The sequence below is a fragment of the Bubalus bubalis genome, chromosome 15 (assembly GCF_019923935.1).
Source record: "Bubalus bubalis isolate 160015118507 breed Murrah chromosome 15, NDDB_SH_1, whole genome shotgun sequence".
NCBI lineage: Eukaryota > Metazoa > Chordata > Mammalia > Artiodactyla > Bovidae > Bubalus > Bubalus bubalis.
This window is the reverse complement of record NC_059171.1, coordinates 65,276,961-65,297,273: the sequence shown is the minus strand read 5'-3', so window position 1 is coordinate 65,297,273 and position 20,313 is coordinate 65,276,961. Positions and strand designations below refer to the sequence as shown.

The window sequence follows — 20,313 nt, the reverse complement described above, 5'->3', positions numbered from 1 at the left end:
AAGTCTCTCATCATTTCTATCACTGAAACATCTTCTATATCCAGATATCTTGAAATTGAGTCCCCAAATGTCCTACTAGGATCAATCATATGCCTCCCCAACCCTGAAAGAGCATCCCTTCCCTGCCTCACCTGGATCCCCACAGGTACTATCCATCAAGCACTTTCTCAACCTGCGAGCACAGGAATTGCGCTCTGGCTTTGGTGGTAACAGAGCCAGACTTGGGAGTGCCTGCAGCCCAGCCAGGAAACTCGAGAGGTGAAAGACAGCCAGTGCTGGGCTCTGTGGATGGACCCACCACTCCCAGGACAGGCGGAGCAGGTCCGCGGAGGGTGTGGATGGTCGGTCTCCTTCATTTCAGGTCACTCTCTGGTCGCTGGGTGACGGCTCTCCCGAGGGGTGGGGATGAGGCTGCCAGTCACAGACCCAAAGCATCAGGCCCTCCCTCAACCACAGTGACTCATGGGCAGCCTCACGGACGCAGGTGTGAGGTGCGTCTGTGCCAACGCCACGGTGCTGGTCAGCATTTCCGGGCGCTGCCTGGGTGCTGTGCTCCGTCCCTCACAGGCGTTTGCGGTTGTTGTGTAGTCGCTCAGCTGGGTCCAGCTCTTTGTGACCGTATGGACTGTAGCCTGTCCGACTCCTCTGTCCATGGGCTTTCCCAGGCAAGAATACTGCAGTGGGTTGCAGTGCCCTCCTCTAGGGGATCTTCCCGACCCAGGGACTGAACTTGCATCTCCTGTATTGGCAGGTGGGTTCTTTACCGCTGAGCCACCAGGAAAGCCTCTCACAGGTATGAGCCCCTGTGATCTTGCACAGCAACCCTATGAGCAGGGACTCTGCCTCCGCAGGTCCAGGTCGGCTCGCTCTGTGGAGCTGCAAATGCACAAATTCTCCAGCCAGACTGAGGACCCCTCCCAGGAAGCGATGGTGGCTTTGTCTTTAGTGTCCCCACCCTCATCCCTCCCCAACCCTGACGTGGAGCACAGAACCCCACACACAAGGGCAGGGTGGCGGCTGGGCCAGGACAAAGGTGAGGCAAGTAGCAAACCAGGATGCAACATTTAAGGAGGCACCCCCTCCCTCTTGGGTGCTGAGCCTGCACTTGCTGACCCTGAGAGCAAGCACCATCAAAGATGCCACACACTGGGGCCTCATTTGCTAATCAGTCCCAGGCCTGGGTAGGAAACTGGTCAGACTGGTGTGTGTGGTGTGTGTGTGTGCAAAGCCTGTTTCCTTTACTCTCTAGCCCTGTGACTGACCTTCCCCACCCGGTGCCTGTTTTCTCACCTGTAAAACGGAGCTTCTGGTAATACCAGGAGGTGGGGGAAGATATGGAGAAATCAGAATCCCCATACACTGCTGGTGGGAATGTAAAACAGAAACAGCCAGAACGGTGTGGCAGTGTCTCAAAACGTTAAACACAAAACCCAGCACTTCCACACAGATAGCCACCTAAGAGAAATGAAAACGCATGTTCACACAGAGACTGCACACAGATACAGCAACGTTATTATAATGGGCAGATGTAGACACAACCCAACTGCCCAGCAGCAGGTCACCGAATAAACTAAACGGCCCACGATACCACTGTGGTATGATATGAACTGTGTCCCGCCCAAATTCATTTGCTAAAGCCCTATTCCCAGAATGTGAGTCAAGGCCTTCAAAGAGGTGATTAACATGAAGCTGTAAGGGTGGACTCTAGTCCAATACTCACAAAAAGAGGAAACTGAACACTCAGAAGAGACATAACGGAGGCACGTGCGCAGAGAAAAGGCCATGCAAGGATGTGGTGAGAAGGCAGTGGCTGCAAGCCAATGAGAGAGGCCTCGTGAGCCACCAAACCTGCTGACACCTTGAGCTTGGACTTTCAGCCTCTAGATCTGTGACAAGATAAATGTCTGTCCTTTAAGCCACCCAGTCTGGGGTATTTGGCTATGTCAGCCCCAGGTGGTCTACGGATGCAATGGAATATCATTTAGACATGAAGTAATATGCAGTCCTGATGCATGCTGTGACATGGAGGAACCGCAAAAACATGCTAAGTCAAAGAAGCATATGAAAGACCACATACTTTATGAATCCTTCTATATGAAATGTCAGTAAAGGCGAAGCTATACAGGCAGAAAGAAGATTAGTGGCTGTCTAGAGTTGGCGGGGAGAGGATGGGAGACAAGGATGGAGAATGACTGGCAAGGGGCACAGGATATCTGTTTGGGATGATGGGAATGTTTGAAGATTAGACCCTGGTGATGGATGCATAGCTCTGTAGACACACTAAAAGTCAGTAGAATGTATATTTTAAATGGGTGGATGTGAAGCTTTTTATTTTTTAAAATTTATTTATTTTAATTGGAGGCTAATTACTTTATAATATTGTAGTGGGTTTTGCCATACATTGACATGAATCAGCCATGGGTGTACATCTGTCCCCCATTCTGAACCCCCCTCCCCCCTCCCTCCCCATCCCATCCCTCAGGGTCATCTCAGTGCACCAGTCCTGAGCACCTTGTCTCATGCATCAAACCTGGACTGGCAATGTTTCACATATGATAATATACATGTTTCAATGCTATTCTCAAATTACTTTTTAAAATGTGACTAGTACTAACATCTATGCTACAGAGATGCCCAGGGACACACAGCACTTGGGACTTTTTATTATACTTAAATTAAATAAGTATCTGTTGCTCAACTGAAAGTTGCCTAAAGTGCCTCCAAGTTCCTTTATTTTTAGAGACCTTTAGTTTTACAGAAAACTAAACTGGCCCATCACCAGCGATGCTGTGTCCCTAAGTGGCCTGCCCACCCAGGACTCCCAATCAGCATCTTCCGGCTGCAGCATGCCTGCCCGATGTAGCTGCAACTGCTCTCGTCTTGGGTTGTACGGATGTGTGCTGGAGGTCCGGCTCTGCCCTCCCCACTATCCGCTCAGCAGGGCTGCCGTACAGATGACCTGGGCTATGACGTGAGGTGTGAGGGGCACAGAACCTATGCACAGTTGACATTCAATACATCGGGAACAACCCCCATGCAGGAGAAGGCCCTTCATCGAGCTCTGAACACACACCCATCCCTGTGTTATCCTTAGCGAGGGCTGGTGGCTCCGCCCCCCCGCCCCCCCCCCCCCCCCCGGGCGCTAATCATTGGGGTGGGGCCCCAGCCCTCTTGCTGGAGCCGCAGGTGCACAGAGGGTAGGAGGGGACACATGTGCACGAGCCTGAGCCCCAAGAGCACTAGGTGTGGTGTAGGACTGCCTGGCTTCCAGAAACCTTGGACAAAGGACTTCCCCCCTCTGTGCTTTTTTATCGATTAAATGGGGATAACAGAGTCCTCCCATCTCCCAGAAGTGCCATGGGCTAGCCCACAGAAAGTACTCAGGCCCTGTGCCTCTGATGTCAGGAAGCAGTTGCTGCTAAGTGCCAAATGACCATGACCTTCCTGAGAGCAGGGACGCTGTTTTCTTCCCCTGGCAGGTGCTCAGTGAGTGTCCGCTGATTGGACAGAGGAAGTAAACTAGCCAGCGCAGAAGAGGAAAAGTCACATGCTGCCATATGATTGTGCATCCTTGGGTCAATTCCCTCATTTCTCTGGGCCTCAGTTTCCCTAAGTTGGAGCTGGCAACCCCCGAAACTTCCTTCCTGCTAGAACACTCCTTGATCCTACTCACGCACCATGCTGCTATTATTCTCATCCTCCCAACATCCCCCTCTGGGGACAACAGAGGACATTAGACTTTTTACAATAAATCCCGTTTCTAAACGTGCCGAAGTCAGGCCACGTTCAATCTCACAGTGTTGACTGCAGCCCCCCATCTTTGGAGGGTCTCCCATTAACCCACCAGTGATCCAAACCCTTTCTGTTCTGTGGCTCCCTGCACCCAGGATTCTCTGCTCTTGGAAATGACCTGAAGTCTTCCAGTTCTCCTGAACTGTGTGGCTCTGGCAGAAATTCACTGCGCGCTTAGAATCAATTAAATTTCAGGCCGTTCTATAGGATAATGCCGCCTCGGTGCTCTCTATCAAGGGAGGTTTGGTGAGGGCCTGTGCTCCTCTCTGCTCCTGTCTGCAGCCACCAGCATCCCTTCCCCTCGCTTCTTGGCTGGGAGGAGGGGGCGTTCTCTTTTTCCATCTTCTGGCTGTCAGTCCACACGCCCCACCTCCTTTAGCCCCTGTCATTGTGAGGCCTTTCCCTACCCTCTCTGGGCCATCACCCATCCTAAACAACTTGGCCATGTGCAATATCCAGCTCTGACCAGACTGGGTTGCAAATATCTTAAAGATGCTGCTCCTCAAAAGACAAGGGTGCAGTGCACAGGAAAATAATTTCTCAATGTCCTCCTGCACAGGCCAGGAAGATTCCATGGGGGCTCTGCATACCCACAGGGGCTAAGGGAGCCTGAGATGGCTTTTTCTTTTGAGCGATTCAGCCCGGTCTTGTAGTTTAAGAACAGCAGGAAAGTAATGTCAGCTGAAAGGAGTTTTCTGTGTGCTATTTAACTAAATGGCTCTGCAGCTGGAAAGAACCATGGGCAGACGTGTTATGATTCAAGGGCTCCCAATTACAATGATCCTCTTTTATTGTATAAAAACAGCAACCCAGCCATTCTCCACCCTCCCAACGCCTGCTCCCCCTACCTCCTGCCCTCATTGGCTGGCAAGGCTGTTCAGCATCCTGAAAGTAGCACCCAGCTTCTCCTCCGTCTCCTACTCTCAGCTGTCAGCCCACTGGGATTCCTTCTCTTGCCAGAGCCAGGGAGGAGAGGGTGGCATGCCCCCTGGAGAATGTTCTGGTGTAGACACTGACAGATGCTTAGAATTGTCTTGGGAGTGGGGTTTGGGTGGCTAAGGATAACAGGCATAGACCTGGAATTCTCTTCTGTTTTAACTAATCTTACACCACACACACACACACACACATACACACACACACACACTCGCGCGTGTGCGTGCCTGCGTGCACTGCCCCCTACATTCCTTTAGCAGAAAAGCTGTCAGACTGTCCAGAAACTCATTCTAAAACTGTCCCTTCTCCCTCCATATAGTTCCAGGCCTCCAGAAGACATCAGAAAGACCTGGTGAGGGACTCTCCTGGTGGTTCAGTGGTACAGAATCAGCCTACTGATGCAGGAGACACAAGTTCGATCCCTGATCCGGGAAGATCCCACATGCTGCGGAGCAACTAAGTCCAAATGTCACAACTACTGAGCCTGTGCTCTAGAGTCCAGGAGCCGCAACCACTGAAGTCCGTGTGCTCTAGAACCCTTGCTCCACAACAAAAGAAACCACTGCAACGAGAAGCCCGAGTACCGCAACTAGAGAGAAGCCCCTGCTCACCCAAACTAAAGACCCCACAGCGAGGAAGACCCAGCACTGCCAAAAATAGATACATAAACAAAGTTACACATACATATAAAGACCTGGTGATGCATAAGAGTATCGGCTTTAGAATCAGGCTGATGTGAATGCGAATCTCAGCTACCTCCTCTCTGAGACCAAGCACCTGACCGCTCTGCGCTTTGGTCTCCTTTGGTCTTTAAGATGAGGCTCCACCGTGGCCCTGGATGCCCTCCTCAGAGTCACTCTGAAGGACACAGTGAAGAGAGCACGTTCAGCAGGGTGCCTGGCACACAGTAGGTACCCAGTTTTTGGATGTTCTTGCTGCTCTGAAGATGGGGGCACTGTGTTTGCAGTGTGTCTGGGGGGGCAGGGGACTTTGTATTCTATTCAATCTCACCAGCCAGAGTGGACACAGCTGGGGTCAGGGGCCCGAGGTGGGGGGAGATGCTTCTGAGGGATACAAATGGCGGCCCCGCGGAGGACTGGTTCTCCTGCCTTTCTGCAACAATGATTAAACCGTCATGCTAGCACTACCCCTGCACGTGTGCCTGCAGCCTGCTCCGTGTAGAATCTGGTCCTTCCTCGGTTTTCTGCAGCTGGTTTGGAGTCCAGAAGCCGCAGGTGCAGGCATCCAACCATCCCAGGAAATCTCATTCATCTTTTCTCTCTACCCTTCTCAACAGCAGGCTACTTTTCTCTCCCACAGAGTCTGTTCTGGGCCCCCGACACGGAGCATTCCCTCCCAGAGAAAGAGCTAAATCAGCCTGGCCACGCTTCGAGGCCTCAGGAACACAGGAATCCACTCCCTGCCCGGAGCCTGACAGCAAACAGTTCCCAGGGTTTTGCTAATTTCCCCCTGCAAGGTGAACCAGGCGTGGCTTTAAATCCAGGAAAGTAAACCCAGCAGGTGCTTCGAACTTCTCCATCCCAAACCAAGCCTGTGCACCTCTAAAGTCTACTCTGAACCTCTTATACCAAAGTGAGTGAATGCCTGGGCCACACTCCTTCATATCGATCCCCCATGAATCAACAGCACACGCATTGCATTCGCTACATGTTTCACGTGGTAAATACTGTTGCACTGAAACACTGTAATAAGATTTAATCCCCACTAAGCGTTTCAGTGCTAGGGAACAAGAGGTAGGCAGGAAGAGGAAGAAAGTGTGTGAACTATGGCTTTTAACAGGTAAACTGTTCACCAGGGGTGGGGTGGCGGGGAAAGAGAGGTGTCAGCAAGAAAACTTGATTCTGACTCTGGTCTTTTTTGATTCCCTTTTAAAGTTTGGGTGGAACATGATGGACTGTTGCCAAGACAGTTTTTCTTCTTGGGGGTCTGCTACACGTGTGTGTGTAGGAGGCACACACACACATACACACCCCATTGCCAATCAACCCCTCTTAAATGCATGACTTCAAGCATAGAAACAGGAAACAGATTGGGGTGGATGTTGTTAAAATCACAACCTATTTGATGGAGGGTGGGGGCGGGGAATCAAGAGGACTTTCTCTTTTTCAACTACAAAAGAAACTACCCTGTCAGTACCCAGAACAATGCCCACTCTGTTGTCTACCACCGGGGTATGTGAGCAGCTGAGCATCTTTTCAGAACGGCACTGCCTGGATTTAACCATGACACAGCACATTACCTGAACGGTGCACCAGGGTCCCACTGTGATATTTCAGGAGAGCTCGCCGTGTCCAAAGTTGCTTAGATTTGCCACAAATGAGCACATATGTGAGTGTGTGAGTGTGTGTGTGTGTGTGTGTGTGTGTGGTGGGGGGAGAGGGTGGGATGGAGGAGAATTGCAATGAACTGGGGACAGTTGGGGTCTTGAAATCTATGGCACAAATTCATGCATGTTAATTACGTGGCCTCTCTCAAGGATACAAGAAAGTCACATCCTAGAGGTGGTGGCAAGATGATGATGGCAGGTGAGGATGGTGACAACAGGTAACATTTACTGAGCAGAATCCACGTGTCAGGCACTATGCTAAACCCTTCTGTAAATTTCTTCAGCTTCACAACAATCCAGAAAGCAGCTACTAGAATAATCTCCATTTTAGAGCTGAGGAAACTGAGGTTTATATGTAACAGCCCCAAATCATAAAGTGATTAACTGAGAAGAGAATCAGGGATGGTGGCCTTGCTGGGGGAAGCCAGTGTGGGGAAACTGACAGAAGGGCCTCTGGGAGCATCCCCTCTGTTTATATACATCAGATTAGATCAGATCAGATCAGTCGCTCAGTCGTGTCCGACTCTTTGTGACCCCATGAATCGCAGCACGCCAGGCCTCCCTGTCCATCACCAACTCCCAGAGTTCACTCAGACTCATGTCCATGGAGTCAGTGATGCCATCCAGCCATCTCATCCTCTGTCATCCCCTTCTCCTCTTGCCCCCAATCCCTCCCAGCATCAGAGTCTTTTCCAATGAGTCAACTCTTTGCATGAGGTGGCCAAAGTACTGGAGTTTCAGCTTTAGCATCATTCCTTCCAAAGAAATCCCAGGGCTGATCTCCTTCAGAATGGACTGGTTGGATCTCCTTGCAGTCCAAGGGACTCTCAAGAGTCTTCTCCAACACCACAGTTCAAAAGCATCAATTCTTCGGTGCTCAGCCTTCTTCACAGTCCAACTCTCACATCCGTACATGACCACAGGAAAAACCATAGCCTTGACTAGACGAACCTTTGGTTATGACTAATTCACGTTGTATGGCAGAAACCAACACGACACTGTAAAGCAATTATCCTCCAATAAACAAACGTGAAAGAAAAAAAAAAGCAAAGCTGAAGGGTCACAACCGAAATTATTCTGCTGATGAGTGCTGGAGCTGCAGGTAGGACCCGGGGAATCTGAGGGTCAGGAGAGAGGCAAGCGTTGTGTTTGGGGAGTCAACTGGTGCTCCTTTCCAATGTGTCCAGTTCTACTCATTGAGTTACTGCAAAAGGAAAGCTAGCTGCTTCCTGGTAACAGCGGACTAAAGGCTTCCCTGGTGGCTCAGCGGTAAAGAATCTGCCTGATGCAGGAGACACAGGAGATGGGGGTTTGACCCCTGGGTCGGGAAGATCCCCTGGAGAAGTAAATGGCTAACCCACTCGAGTATTCCTGCCTGGAAAATCCCAAGGACAGAGGAGCCTGGCAGGCTACACTCTATGGGGTCACAAAGAGTTGGACATGACTGAAGTGACTGAGTATGCACACAATAGCTGACTAACATCAGGTTAATTTTGGATTCCTATTGGCAGAACCTAAAAGAAAATCTCCCTCACTTTCTTAGTGTGTTGTCTTCTTTTTGCCCTACGGCAGAACTGGTTCCCTGGTCTGAAACTTTCCAGAACTCATTCTAGTTCAAATAAGAACCAAACTGATTTATTTCCATAAGGCACACTGCTGTCCGTCTTACCTTCTTAAGACACCTGACAGTCCCTCCTCAGAAGCCTGCCATGGCTCCCTAGTACCTACAAATTAAATCAACCTCCTCCACGTCTGCCTCCAAGTCTGGCATCATCTCTCTGCACAATCTTCCCTGCGTCTCCCTCTCTACCTCAGCAGAACACACATGGCCCCTAGGACGCAGTTTTAACTTCATCCAGAATACACCCCTTTTCTCATCGGAGGCCACACACACTTTATCTGCCAACTCAACAACACTTCCACCATTCGCCCCTCCTGCCTTACAAGCTGAACCCCAGTGTGTTTATGGCATTGATGCGCCTAACTAAAAACATGTGATTGCCCCTCTCCAGTAGGTTCTGGTGACCATGTGGCACAGTTCTGGTCAAGCTAAGGACAGAAGTCCCTGAGAGGGGTGTCCCTTTCCAAACGTAACAGTAAAGCCACACTAGGTAAATGTTCTGTGTGCCTTAGTCATCCTACTTCCCCTTTCCTGGAAGGCAGATGTGAGGCCTGGAGATGCAGCAGCCCCCTTCCCACCATGAGGTGATAGACCTGGGGGTCAAATGCCTAAAACTCTATGGGTGGCAGAATAGAAAGACAGAGCCTCGGTCCCCAGTGGTACAGCTGAGGCACCATTCCACCCACTTTCTTCTTGTCCAACACAAATAGGCCCCCATCTGGTTAAGTCATGGGTGGGCAGAATTTCTGGTGCTAACAGCTGTGTGCAATGATACCGGACACACCTCCAGACATGGTTCCTCCTCAGTCATGGGCAGTTTCCCAGCTACCCACTCTAGGAAATCCTCTATGGGATCCTTCACAGCGAAAGAACTGCACCCTTCATGCTGCTGCTGCTGCTGCTGCTGCTAAGTCGCTTCAGTCGTGTCTGACTCTGTGCGACCCCATAGATGGCAGCCCACCAGGCTCCCCCGTCCCTGGGATTCTCCAGGCAAGAACACTGGCGTGGGTTGCCATTTCCTTCTCCAATGCATGAAAGTGAAAAGTGAAAGTGAAGTTGCTCAGTCGTGCCCGACTCTTTGCGACCCCATGGACTGCAGCCTACCAGGCTCCTCCATCCATGGGATTTTCCAGGCAAGAGTACTGGAGTTGGGGTGCCATTGCCCTTCATGCTACTTCCACAGTAGTTACTCTTCTCAATTCTAGCACCTATTTAATTCTGCTTGATGTGGCCTACTGGCTGCTCAAACTCCTAGGTGGTAAGGGGTCTCAGTCCACTAACATCTCCCTAGTGCCTGGAGCAGGGCTTTGCATCAAGGTTAGAAAGATGTTCCATTCCATCAGCATCTCCAACATGTCTAGAATAGCGCACTGGCATGCGGACGGCACATGTTCTGGAGTCTGGAACTCTGCTTACTGTTTGGCCTTGAGCAAGTTAGAGAACCTCTCTGTGCTCCTAGGTCCTCATCTCTATAAAGGAGAGAATGACAGTACTTGCCCCACTGGGTTGTCACAAAGACAAAATAGTTTAATTCTAAGCACTTGGTCCCTGACATAAAAGTGCTTAATGACTATAGCCCTTTATTAGTGTGATGAATATTATAGTTATGGAATAAACAAATCAACACAGAGTTGCTAAATATAAATTAATTAAGAGATGAATTAGGACTTCCCTGGGGGCTCAGATGGTAAAGCGTCTGCCAACAATGTGGGAGACCCAGGTTCAATCCCTGGGTCGGGAAGATCTCCTGGAGACGGAAATGGCAACCCACTCCAGTATTCTTGCCTGGAAAATCCCATGGATAGAAGAACCTGGTAGGCTACAGTCCATGGGGTCGCTCATGACTGAGTGACTTTACTTTCTTTCATGTAGGAGATGAAACCCAGGAAAATTCCTACAAGTTTGGACCACTGGGCAGTGGTCCTTGTTCCCTCTTTTCTGCCTTTACTTTTCATTCTAACTACAACTTCCCATATCTGAGGAGCTGCTATACTGGAGTGCTGTTAAGACTTGGCTTCAAATGCGGAGTCTAACTCTTGTTGTGTGGCTTCTGGGCAAGTTTTTGTCACCTCTCTGAGCTTCAGTTTCTTCCACTGTAAACTTGGGATAATAATCGTATTTATCTCATAGGGTTATAGTGAGAATTAAATGGTAAAGCATGTAAAATACACAGCATTATGCCTGGCATACTGAAACAGTGTTAGCAACTGTTATCAAACACTGTCATTATCCTTTTTTGTCAAATGCACAGCACCCCACTGAGTCTCATGGTCCTGATGGGGACAGGACACTTGAGGTGGGGTTGCCTTTGGGCATGTCAAGACACGCTGCATTTACATTGGGAGAATACTTGTGTGCCAACAAACATTTGTGGCATCTTGATTTTTGCCTTTAAATGGGAATAGTATATTCCATTTACCCCAAAACCTTGGCCTCTGAATTTTCCCCTTAAGCGCTGTTAACTTCCAAGTGGATCCTTCGCTGACACCAAACCTGGCCAGAAGGCAAATATGCACATGAGAACAGTCAATGGAGCAGAGTGTTTTAATAGCAACGATATTCCCAGATCGTGTGTCCAGTCCTTGTCAGGGACATATTTCAATCTTACTTGTAGATTTCCCCCCTTTGGCCTTAAAAGAAGATGTGTCTACAGCTTTATATTAACTTTCCCTTTAAACTTAAACCTTCATGTGAGTCCCGTTCAAGCACTTGAGGGCTCCATTAATCTATTTTTACTGTTAAACATGCCATTTTACAAGATATTTATTCCACTTGGTTGTCATCCAAATGCTTTTTGACATTACTGTCCTGGGACTCCACTACTTTAACTCACTGCCCTCATAAACAGAAAATCACCTTTTGACGGAAATCTTGAAGAGCTCTCAGAACTTCACTCCCTACACTTCAAGGCATTCACTTCTGCTCAACATTACAGGAGAGAGAATGTGCATGTGAGTGAGTGAATGAGTCTATGTATGCGTGTGTTTTAAGAGGATAATTGTGGGAGGTTTGAGCAACCCGAGGAACGAAGGGGGCAATGCCTGTCCCCCAAATCCTTCACCCCGCTCCCCCTCACCGGCCTGACTCGGACTTGGGGAGCTGCTATTAGTAACATTAACAACACCAGGTGGCTTCCCTGATGGCGAAAACGGTAACGAATCTGCCCGCAATGCGGGAGACCCAGGTTCGATCCCTGGGTCAGGAAGATCCCCTGGAGGAAGGAAAGGCAACCCACTCCAGTATTCTTGCCTGGAGAATCCCCATGGACAGAGAGACTTGGGGTGGGGGTGGGGGTGGCCATAGTTCACGGGGTCGCAAAGAGTCGGACACGACTGAGCGGCTAACATTCAACATTAACACTGATAACAGAGGGAGACCGTCGGGGATTGCGCTGGACAGAACTCCAGGGTCTGGGCAGCGCCACTTTCAAGAGGAGGGGTCCAGGGAAAGTCTTGATTTCCCCACCTTCCTCCTCCCCCACCTTCCAGACAAACAAAAGGCCATCGCGGAAATTGCTGTGAAGGCAGAGACCCCACTGGCTTGGAAACCAATCCATCAGGTGGAAGCCTGAGCAAATCACAACTTGGCTTCCCCGTCAAGTTTTCTCCCCAGCCTCCCACACCCCTCTCCCCTTCCGCCGCCGCCTCCCGAGCTCCGCACGGCGACGAGCCCAAGGGGACCGTCCTGTGATGCTCACTGGTTTCCAACTTTCCGCTCATCTGCGCCTCCGCAGCCTCCTGCACAGCGGCTGGGAAAGGGGCAAGTTTGTAAAGGCGAAGAGTCGACCAAGTCCCGGGGACCCCACCAAGGAGCCGTAACACCAACAAAGCTGAACCTCTCTCGTGGGGGCAGAGACGAAACGCGCCCCCTGCGGTTCCTGGCCGGGGGTGGGGGGTGGAGGGTGGCGGTGAGCGGAGGGGGTGGCGACGGTGGGCTGGGGCGGGCCGCCGGGCCCTGCGGGGAGGGGGTCCCCAGGGGGTGTCCCCCGCCGCCCCTCCCCACTCGGCTTCCCCGGCACCTGAGCGGGGCGTGGGGACAGCGCCGCGCTCCGGCCCGGCCCGCGCGGCAGGTAGCTCGGCCGGCCGCCCGCCCGCCCGCGCCGCCGGCAGCCGCCAGGAGCGCGGAGCGGAGAGGCGAGCCTCAGCCCACGGCGTCATGCTTCCTGCCACCACGTTACGGCGAATCGTCACCGGGAGCGGGGAGACGCGGGGAGCGCGGGGCGGGGGGGTGGGGGACGGCGGGGAGCACACACACGCAGCCCCCCGCCCGCCGAACCCCGCGGAGCCGGGGCCACGTCCCGGCCGAGTCCCCGCGGGACCGGCCCCGCTCGCACAAAGCGCCGCGCTCGGGCCAAGGAGGGAGGGAGCCGGCCCCGAAATAAATAAATAAAAACACAGTCGGGTCTACGTAACGCCCTGTCGAAAGCGGACGCCATATTTTTTTGTGGCTTATGTCGACATAGGGAAACGTAGACATGTTTTTTTCCTCCTCCTCCTCGCTCGGCCTCCCATTTATCCAAACTTGTAATCAGAACTCTTAAAAAAAAAAATCTCCCCCACCTCTGACTCTTCTGATCTCCTCCCACCCGCAAAAAAAAAAAAAAAAAAGAAAAAAAGAAAGCCTGCACACTACCTACCACCCCCCTCCCGCGCCCCCCTTTGCAATCACAAACCCGGCCAAGTCCCATTAACAACACATTTTTCGGGAGCGGCGGCGGCGGCGGCGGCGGTGGGAAAGTTGGGCTGGAGTGGCCGGTGCCCGGCGTGCGGGGCTCGGGGCCGGCTGCGCCGGGGCGGTGGGGGGGTGCTCCGCGCCGGGGCGAAGTTTCTTACCTGCGCCGGGGGCTGGGAGCGCGGGGACCCGGGCTGGGAACGCGGAGACGCGGCACAGGGGCGTTCCAAAATGGAACTCTGCTGGCTCCCCCCCCACCCACTCCCCACTCCCCACCGGGCGCCCGGCTCGGGCTCCGTGGGAAAGAGGGGGCCAAGCCAGCCTGCCAGCCAGCCAGCCAGCCAGAAGCCCCCGTACGGAGAACAGTGGCCAAAATTTTTTAAAAGGGGGGGAAAAAAAGGAAAAAAAGGGGGGGAAAAATGTCTCGATCAGTGGGGAATCTACGCCAAAACCCACATGATCTGTAACGTCAGCATGCGTATTTGCATACGATACCACCACCCGAGCTGCCACCCGGGCTCGGGTTCCGCAGAAAGTTACAAAGTGAAATTCAGCTCCCTCCGGAGACGCCGGCGAAATGTCAATTTTCAGGCGGGAGCTAGAGGGGTGGGAGGGGGGGAAGCTAGCCCTCAAGGCGCTGGTTACTAGCCAAGGTTGGGGTGGGGGCCCCGTAAATTAAGTTAAAAGTCTGAGCCCAGTAACGGACTCGGTGGAATTTCTGCTAGGGGAGGAGGGGGAGGCGCGAGCGAGATCATTGAATATTAAGCAGGACCCGGCGAGGCGGCCGCGGCCGAACCCTCCCGGCGCAATACCCATTTTCTTTATTAAAAGTTCAAGGTGTCATTGATGAGCTCAGCAAACTGTTGATCCCGACCACGTGGAGTGGCGGACGGAGGGACTGCGGGGCGCGGCTGCTCCAACGCAAGCCAGCGGCACCCGGGACCCCGCGTCCCTCCCGCAGCGCAAGGGTGGGGCCGCCGCGCGCCCCGGGGCGCGGCCTGCGCGTTCTCCCGTCTTTGGACTCAAGGAAATAATGACAACTTAAAAAAAAAAATTTTTTTTTTTTTAAGCGAGACACATTTAACTCCTGGAATAGGAACGAGAGCGCTTAGGGTAGGCAGGGTAAGAAAGAGCCCCTACTTATATAACGACTAGAAATTAGAGGACTTTTGCCCAAGAGAGTCTGAGATTTTCGCTTGCGCCAGGTCTGAGGTTGGTTAAACATCCTCAGACTTTTCCCCTAAGCGTCAATAAACAAACAGACGCCCCGGGAGCTGACTTAAAAACTCTTGCCCGGCCAGCGTTCGCTGGGATTCTCAGACTTCCAGAAATGCACACCCCTGCGGCGCTCACAGGCAAGTCCCTCGGAAGCGAGGCGGGTCACTTTCGAAATTGCGACTCCGGCGTTCCTGGCGGGAGGGCATCCCTAAGTGTTGCCTCCCCCTGGATCTCCCCTTGGGCTCCTTAGAGCAAAGGCGAGTCGGGAAGTCGCTGCTCTCCGCCTACGGCCTCCGCAACCGCGAACTTGCGTTTGGGGCGCGGCGCTGCTGCTACAGTGCTCAGCTAAGGAGCTCTAAGGAATTTGGGATTCAGGAGGCGCTCTGGAATCTCACGGAGAGCAACCTGTCTGCGCCTCCGGATCCTGCCAGGATGGACCCTTTTCCCCTCCGTGGGCGTCTTGACGCGTCAGCATCTCCCAGGTGTGAGCTGAGCGCGAGCGCGCACGAGCCAAGAGGGGTCCAGAGGATGCTGTCTGGGGTTGACTTTTGATGCTCTGAGCGCCACGAGGAGACAAAGGGAGCCTGGGGCTGGGAGGCCCTGCGGAGTCCCCGCCTGCCCTGAAGATTAGCAGGCTCGGAGCGTCGGGGTTTCCCGGCCAGCCTTTGCTCCAGGGAATTAGAACGAACTCTAGCGGCGGCTTGCGACTCGGCTCCGGGCGCGAGGGCAGCAACAGGTGGCCGGGTGCGGCGGAGTGGCTGCAGGCGAGGACCGGGACTGGGGCTGACCGCGTGGCCAAGGCACTGAGTGACCTTTCGGCATTTTCGTTTCCGAGGCTGAGGAGAAGAAAGAAGCCAAAAGGTTTTCCTAGGATCTCCCCAGAGACTCGTTTCTTCAACAGAACTCGTTTCTTCTTTGGGTCCCCAGGAATTTTTGCAATAAAAATAGCTCGTATGCAAAACTTTCTTACTGGTTTGCACCTGTTTGTTCCGTTATTGCTGATGTAGGGTTTGCTTGTTAGCAGTGCATAAAATTAGATTCTGGCCTGGGAGGGGGGATCTCTTCGCGAGACCCTCTGGCACCTGAGGCTTGAGCTGCCCGGGCAGGCAGGCTTTTAAAATATTGTCAAGAATTTGCTGAATGACTATGATCCAGGTCATGTCGCATCTTTCTCAAACTCATTTGATACCTACTGTCTAAAATCCTAATCTGTTAGTTGCCATCAAAACCAGAATTTAGGGATGCTGTGTTTTTTTTTTTTTTTTTCTTCCCTCAAGGGTGTGTCTGAAGAGTGAAAGAAAAAGATGTCCCCAACTCTTAATATTTTTATATTGCTTACTCTTGACTCTTCCAGGTCATCTCACCATTTCCCCACCTTCCCTTGAAAAATGATAGCTTTCAACTTGTTTCCATGGAAATTACTGAAACCTTAAGGAAGCTATTCCTGTTTGAGGCTGCACCTCCCTTTTGCTGGTCAACTGCTTAGGAGGGGTTTCTATAAGCCAGGTTCCCTCTGCCATCCCCTCCCCCCACCCCCCACCCCCACGCCACCATTACCTCCTTCTTCTGGCTGGGCCAGTAAGTAATAGGATACCAGGGTCATGGCTGAGCCAAGCAGGGTAAGCCCTCTGGACTGTCCACTGAGTTCCCATATCTTCAGGGCACTTGGATCTCCTGGGCACTGTGTGGGCCTCTTATGTGCCTCAGTGTCTTTAAATTGTTCAAAGTTTAGCACGGACTCAACCTTTACTATATAAATAAACAGGAGGGGATGAAACAAGGGTGACTTTTGCCTTAAGTGCTGGAATTTGATTTCAGTTTGCTTTATGTGTAGGTGGAATAGGCAGACCCTTATCTGCTATGATTCAGGAGCTTTGGAATCAATAATTATAGGGATAATGTTTACTGAGTGCTTTGTATACATATACCAGTTGCTTCTGAATCTTTTTTTTAACTGAAGTATAGTTGACTTACAATATTGTATTAGTTTCAGGGGTACGGTACTTAATTGTTACAACAACCCTTAGGCAGTGATTTTATCTTGGGTTCCTTTAGACTTTTAGTATTATTGAGGACCCCAAATAGCTTTTGTTAACCTGAGTTTTATACATCTTGACATTTACCATATTAGAAATTGAAAAAATTAAAGCACAGGAATTTACAAACACAGTGCTATCAGAGCAATGACACTGTATGTCATGTAGCCTCTGGAAAACAGCTGTACACTTTAGAAACAATCAGAGTGAAAATAGTAAGTAATATTTTACCCCTATAACCAAAACAGATTTGACCTTGAGGACCCCCTTGAAGCGTCTTGGGGGCCTCCAGGATGCCTGGATAAGATTTTGAGAACCACTGTTAAGGTAAGTTATTATTATGTGCATTTTACAGGTGAGGAAGCCAAGGCTCTTAGAAATGTAGTAACGTGTCCAAGGCAAAGGGAGGGAGCAAGGATTTACACTAGATTTTTCAGAGGCTAGAGCCAGAGTTCTTAATGATTGTACAATTCTGCCTTTTATTAACAACCCAAGCTCCACCCTTAGCCTAGAACAGCCTCCAGTGCTTCCCAGGACTGCTTTTATTAGCAATTATCTTTCAAGCCTCTATTATGTATCAGCCCTTCTTACACATCATCTTGTTAAATCCTTACAACCAACCTTCCCTGTGGGTATTCTCTCTCCCATTTTACAGATGACAAAACTGCAGTTCAGAGAACTTAAGAAGCTTCTTCAAAGTCACTCAGCCAGTAAGCAGAAGAATCTGGATTCAAATCTTTGTCTGGTGGCTTCAAAACCAAGGAGAGACAGGAGTCTGTCACTGTGATTTACAGAGGCCAAGTAGGGAGGAAGCAGCTTCTGTTCATGATTTGATAAGAACTAGGCCAGGTTAAGAAGTCTTAAAAATTTAGAAATGGCAGGAGAAGAAATAAAAAGCAGCATTACCCTTATGGGACCCTAAATCTAATGACAGCAAATCCACACTGGCTTGCAAACTCAAAAGAGATGTGGTGGAGGGTGGGCAAAGATTTGGAATTGAGATGGGGGTTGTGGGGTTACCCCTTCCAGCTATCTAATCCCTGCATTCACTGCTAGATAAGCATTTTTCTAAATGAATGAAAAAAGAAAACAGAGCAACAAGAAAAAGAAAACATCAGCAGTCCAACTGGGCACTGGTTATAATTTTGATATGTATCTTTCCATACGTTACATTTATTTACTCTTTCCATTATGAAACTCTTAAGAGAAATGAAAACAGTTAAATATCAATTTAGCAACTGTAGCATGGAATGGCCACCACTGACACGACTTACAACAAAGAGAGACAGAGTGTGACCTTTTAGAACATTCAGATTGCTTTACTGAATACCTGCGAGTGAAAGGAAGAAAGGAGGCATGCTAGACAGAGGCTGTCTCCTTGCATGTCTGTATCTCCCCACCCCATGGCTTGATATAAAATGTCTCGTGCCCTGAGATCACCCCATGGCATTGGTAGCATTGGAGCTGGGATTTGATGTTTTCAAGTTTACAGCAGGAGCTTGGCTTGGCAGCGACTTGATCCTGCTTGGAGTGGAGAGCTAAAAGTTTACCAAATGCGGAAAACTCAGAGCTTATTTTTTCTTTGATTTTTACAGTCTGGTTTGATCCTAGCATCATCTCTATAAGGAAAGCAGAACTGGCATTATTGTTCCCATTTTACGGAGGGGGTTACTGAGGGTCATAAAGACCACATCATTAGTTCAAGTTCACAAACTAAATTCTGAACCACAATTTGAATCCAGGGCTTGTAACTGCAAAAGTAATGCTATTTCTATGCCCCATCTTCGTCACTTTTTATCATACCAAAAGGGGTCTAAACATGGCTCCTATCAGATATTGTCTCTCTTTTTTTATAGAACCCTGGAGGAGAATTATTATATCTACTTATGCATTTATTTGGTTGTATCCCCACTAGAATGTAAGCTTCCTACGGCCAGGTACTTTGTTTAGTTCATTGCTGCTCTATCCTTATGTTTAAACCAACATGGCATATCACAGGTGCCCCACAAATGAATGCTGAATGAATGAAGGAAGAATAAATGCACTTCTTGTCAAGGCTTATCCAGTTATAGGGAGCCAGTGCTTTTCAAGAGTATCTGCATCTTCTGTTTACCTAGAATGACCTTAGCTAAGCACATCGGTTACCAGGATCAAGGCTTGTGTTTCTGTGGTGCATAGGCTTTGTGTCTGGTGAGACACAGCATGGGTGGTCAGTCCTCATTTGAATTCTCAACGTGAGAAACATTAGCAATAGAAAACCTTGCATCAAATCTTTTGAACCATTCAAGATGACTTATGATAAATTCCTTGATAACTCATTACTGGGTTGAAAATTTAGAAATGGCAGGAGGAGAAGAAATAAAAAGCAGCATTACCCTTATGGGACCCTAAATCTAACAACAGCAAATCCACACTGGCTTGCAAACTCAAAAGAGATGTGGTGGGGTGTGGGACACATAATTCTAGAGTAAAAACCCTTTGCAGTAAATGAAAATTTCAGGGGGTATGGTCCATGCTCTCCCAAGATGGCTGCAGTCAATCCTTTCCCTCCCTTTATGAAAGACACTTCGCCATTAACAGATAGAGTTTATCTCCCCTCCCCTTGAATCTGGACTAATTCTGTGATTGCTTTGATGCTATGAAAGTGATATTCTGAGACATATGAGCCCAGGCCTTATGCGTCTGGCATTTTCTGCTTCCTTCCTCTTGGAGTCTTGCTGCCATGTTGTGAGAAGCCCAAGCTTCAAGGGGAGGCCACATTGCAGAAAACCAAGATGTCAGGAACAACGGCCCCAGCTGATTTATGGCTGATTCCCAGTCAGACGTTAGCCATATGAGTGAACCATATTCCCAGTCAGACGTTAGCCATATGAGTGAACCATATTCCCAGTCAGACGTTAGCCATATGAGTGAACCATATTCCCAGTAAGACGTTAGCCATATGAGTGAACCATCTTGGGCGTTCCAGACTAACTGACCTCCCACTTGACTGTAGCCCCAGTTGACATCACATGGGGCAGAAGATCCACCCAGCGTAACCCAATCAACCCACAGAATCAAGGGAGATGATAATAAAATAATAGCTGTTTAATACCGCCAATGTTAGTCTATTACATAGCAATAGATAATTGAAATGGGAGGTGTTTTCCTCTTGTTTTCGTTTGCATGTGTGTCTAAATATTCCAGCTGCACTTCCCACTGATCTCTGCAGGATGTAGCATTCTGAGATCACAGAGAAAGCCAGACAAGGGATTGGAGGCACTGGTCCATGACGCCTGCGCTGGCCACTCCTCTGAGTGACAACCTTTTCACAAAAGGGTTGTGATATTAGTTGTTTTTCACAAAACAGCTGAATTCAGCCTAAGAATAACCCCCGCTTCCCCAGCACATGCACACACACATACACACACACAAAACACACACACATCCCAGATCCTAAGCAGATAAATACTCTTAGCACAGATACTCAGTAGGTGCTGGAGTTTAGTTCCTGTTTGGTGTTGCCTGTATCTCCATTCTTCAGAGCCATGCACTGTGGTCGGGACTCGAAAGGCTGCTGCATGAAGACACCTTGAAGATGCCCCTTCACTTGGTTTCACTTAGTCTTCACAACTGTCTGAGTAGGAGACTAAGAATCATAGAAGAGTTGGACTTGAACTCAAGTTTGACTATAAATCCTGACTGCTAATCTT

General features: G+C 50.0%; 1 protein-coding gene across 2 annotated transcripts in view; it reads right to left on the bottom strand.

Moving 5' to 3' along the window:
* ZHX2 (zinc fingers and homeoboxes 2) overlaps positions 1–13,958 on the bottom strand; it is a 188,054-nt gene extending 174,096 nt beyond the window's left edge. For both annotated transcript variants that reach the window (XM_044928790.2, XM_044928784.2), the window contains exon 1: positions 13,529–13,958. The gene's annotated coding sequence lies outside the window, so the exon portion shown is untranslated. The remainder of the gene's footprint in view (positions 1–13,528) is intronic.
* Positions 13,959–20,313: the final 6,355 nt, after the last annotated feature.